Source organism: Monodelphis domestica, chromosome X (assembly GCF_027887165.1).
Source record: "Monodelphis domestica isolate mMonDom1 chromosome X, mMonDom1.pri, whole genome shotgun sequence".
Lineage (NCBI taxonomy): Eukaryota > Metazoa > Chordata > Mammalia > Didelphimorphia > Didelphidae > Monodelphis > Monodelphis domestica.
In genome coordinates, this window is record NC_077235.1 from 29216963 (window position 1) to 29221393 (window position 4431).

A 4431-nucleotide genomic window follows, 5' to 3' on the forward strand; every position below is an offset into this window, starting at 1 on the left:
GGAAGTCCTCGACAGAGCCAACTCCACCAGCATCAAAGTCATGATCCTCAAAACCCAGATACAATGGTCTGGACATGTCATCCGCATGGACCCACAGCAAATACCAAGACAGGTATTCTATGGTGAACTGTCAGCTGGACTCAGGAAACAAGGCCAACCAAAGAAAAGATACAAGGATCAGCTAAAGTGAAACTTGAAGTGGGCTGGCATTATACCAAAGCAACTAGAACTCGTTGCCTCTGACAGAAGCAGCTGGTGAACCCACATTAACCATGCTGCCACCACTTTTGAAGATGAACAACGTCAACGTCTTGCCGCTGCGCATGAACACCGACACCAGGCCACAACCGCACCTCCCGTAACAACTGGCGTCCCATGCCCCACGGCCACAAACTCTGCGCCTCAGCCTTTGGACTTCAAAACCACATGAGGGTACATCAATAGATGATAATGCACAAAGACAATTGTCATTCTCGGTCACCGAGAGACTACCACTACTAATACAGATAATAAAATACCATTTAATTTTGACACCATCTTTTCAATTTGCAAATTTAGCCAGTGAAGAAAAAAGGCTTCTTCAGCCAGTTTCATTACTCTTCATCACAAATGGAATTAAGAACCACAGACCTTTAAATGTTAACAGACAGGAACATCTCTAGAACACAGACATACGCCAGGATTTTTGGAAGGTGGATCCACCTAGACTGAATCCAGTTGATTTTTTTTAAATTTGCTACAGCTGAAAGGCCTTGATTGTAATAACAACAATATCTTGTGGTATAGGCTCAATTGGTGAATATAGCTACCCTGAAATCAAATTGATGCTTTATATTTTTATCTCAAGGCAAGTGAAGAAGATGGCATTAACTTTTTGCTTGCTCAATTCATGAGGGAATAAACTCTTGTTTCCTAAACTATTAGTAGGAAATCCAGAAAACAACCTCAAGAAAACCAGCATTTGCTGTAGTTCCAAAGTTTATCAGATTTAGATTTAAGCACAAAACATTGATAATAAGAATGCCTTTTCCAAATATTACATATATGTACACATATATGCAAATTATGACCTTTAAATATGTCTTTAGTAAAATTATAAATATTATAAAACTATGGGTTGTATTTAAAATTAATGAAATAGCAATTAGTACTGTTTTAGAAAGTATGCACTGTTTTTTACAGTAATCTCAAATATTGCTTAAAATGGGATGTTGATAAAATGCAAACATTCATTTGAAAATTCTATATGAGTAGCTAGAAATTAATGTCTCATCAGGTTTTCAAAAATACTTCCAGGAAGTTATTTCTAGCTCCACAACTATCATGTATCTTAATATATAAATTAGGTGTTTAATCTCTTATGTGAGGGAGGGTCATTACTTGAATCCTTTGGTTTCTTGATCTGTACTTAAAGTCACCAAAGGACAATTTAAATTATTTGACTAGTTACAGAAGGAGAGAGCAAGAGAATATGGAATACACTAGTAGTATAACTTATCTAACTTATACTTATTAGAACTCCTCTTTTATGTCTTCCCACCCACCTCCTTCCCTCCTACCCTCTCCCTCTGAGGAGAGATAGAACAGAAGAGGACAGAGAGAAAATAAAGAAGAGAAGAGAGAGACAAAGATAGGGAGCAAGATATCAGGAGGAAGGGATAGAAAAGAGAAGAGAAAAAAAGAGTAGAGAGAGATAGAGAATAAAGGAGACATACAAACAAGAGAAGAGTGCAGGGACACAGAGAAAAGGAAGAGTTGAGAGAGGGAAAACAGGAGAATGGAAAGACAGAAAAGATGTATAACAGGCAAAAGGGGGAGGGGAGGGGAGAGGGGGAGGGAGGGAGGGAGGGAGGGAGGGAGGGAGAGAGAGAGAGAGAGAGAGAGAGAGAGAGAGAGAGAGAGAGAGAGAGAGAGAGAGAGAGAGAGATCCAGGAAGTGAGAAGAGTAACAGAAGGGAGAAACAAAGTGGAGAAGAATAAGACGACATAAGAAAAAGGAGAGGAACAGAAAGAGTAAAGAGAAAGGAAAGAATAAAGAAAGTAGAGACAGAAAAGAGAAGAGAAAAAAGAGACAACATAGAAGAGGAAGGAAAGCCAGAGAGAGAAGAGAAACAAGAAAATAGAGCAGGGGAAAGAAGGGGAAAACTAGGGGAATAAAGGAGAAAGAGAGAAGTGAGGAAGAGAAAGAAGAGAGGGAAGAGAAGGAAAAACAGAAAGAAGCAGAATAAGAAGGCACAGAAAAAGAAAGTAGAGTGAAAGAGAGGGGGATAAAGGAGAAAGGAAAGAGAAAGAGAGAGAAGAGAAGATAGAGAAGAAAGGAGAAATAGAAAAATGGAAAGAGGAGAGAAAAAGTAGAAAGGTAGAGAGAGATAAATACATAGTCAGGTGATGGAAGGATGAGTAGACAGAAGGGGAGGTATTTAGAAAGAGGAAAGCAAGGTAAGTGGACAGATAAATAGGAAGGTAGCTAGATGGGTAGAAAGACAAATATACATAGAAACAGAAAGGTTAAGTATAGAGAAGTTAGGTAGGTAGATGGAAAGCTAGGTAGTGGTAATTAGAAAGTGAAAAGAAGGGAAAGGAAGAAAGGAAGATAGGGAGACAGAAAAAATGATCAGTTAGGTAAGCAGATTTGTAGATAATTAGAAGGAACAAAAGAAATGCAAGTTTATGATTAGATAGAAGAGACAGACGGGTGAAGTAGAGAATTAGGTAATTACAAGGAAAAATGAAGGAGGGGAAAATTAGAAAAGTAGTGAGAGACTGACAGATGGCTAAATAAGATATGTAATTAGAAAAAGAGAAAAGAAGGAAGAAAGGTAAACAGAGGGAGAGATGAAAGAATAGGTAGATAAATATGTGAAATAAATGTGGCACTTTACCTTCAAGAAGATCTGGAATTTGCTTGTGAATTATTCAAATGCAGTTCTCCATGTTCTCTTGCTCTTTCTCATGGATGAAAATGCACATATGTTCAGTTGTTCAATGTCTGACTTCATGACCTGATGGATCATAGCACACCAGGTCCCTTCTTTCTTCCACTCTCTTGAAGGCTGTCCAAGTTCATGTTCGTTACACATAAAGAAACACAAAATTTGCATTATGTTCAAATCATTCCTTAACACATCAGTTACGTTGGAATAAATTCCTATTTTAAAAATAGAACTGACTGTACATGCAAGATATACAGATAGAAGGCAACTTTAAAAGAAAGGCACTAGCAGGTAATGGAGGGTATGCTGGGAGGGCTGGGAAAAATTATTCTGCCACAAGATCAGTACTGAGTGCAGTTAGGTGGCACAGTGGGTTCAGAGCCAGAGCCAGTGACAGAAGGTCCTGGGTTCAAATCTGGCCTCAGACACTTCCTAGCTGTGTGACCATAACCAAATCATTTAACCCCCAGTGCCTAGCCCTTAGCATTCTTCTGCCTTAGATGCAAACTAATGGATTGAAAAAAGAGGGAATTAAAAAAGAAAAATTTACCAATTATTAAAACCAGTATCCCCAGAGTTAGGTAAAAAAAAAGATGAAGATGGAGCAGTAAGTAGCCCAGTAAAATGGGCCTGAAGATGGGAGGTCCTAGGTTCAAATTTGACCTCAATCACTTTCTAGTTCTTTGCCCTTGGAAAAGTAACTTAATCCTAATTGCCTAGTCCTCATTGGTCTTCTGCCTTGGAACCAATACACAGCACTGATTCTAAGACAGAAGGTAAGAGTTTTAGAAAAAAGAAAATGAGAGAAAAACAGAGAGGAGAGGAGAAAAGAGAAACACTGAAGAGAGAGAAAAAATAAATGAGCAAAAGAGAGAAGACAACCGAAAGACAAAGGAGAAAAAAGGGGAAGTAAGAGAAAGGAGAATCCTAGAGGAGAAAAGGGAGCGGCAGAAGAGAAAGTAGAGACTGATAAAAGAGTAGAGAGAAAAAGAGATGGGGAAGGAGAAATAGGAGAGAAGAAAAGAGAGAAATCAAGTAAAAAAGGATAGACTGAATGAAACAGAGGAAGAGAAGAGAAAGGGAAAAGGAAAGATCAGAGAGAAAAGAAGAGAGGAAAAAAAAGAAGAAAAATATGGAGGGGAGAAAAGAAAGGAAAGAGATGTGCAGGACAGATGAGAAAGGACAGAGGGGAAAAAAGAAGACAAAAGAGGGACAGAGGACAGAAGAAACAGAGAGAGGAATGTAGAGACACAGAAAAGAGAAGAGGAAAAGGGGGTGAGAAAAGATGGAGAGGAGAATAAAGGAGAGACAAAAAGAACAAAGGAGATACAGAGAAATGAGAGACAAGGAGAAAAAACAAAGGAAGGAGAGAGAAGATACAAGAAGGGAGAAAGAAAAGAGATAAACTGTGAGAGAGAGAGAGAAAGAGAGAGAGAGAGAGAGAGAGAGAGAGAGAGAGAGAGAGAGAGAGAGAGAGAGAGAGAGAGAGAGAGAGAGAA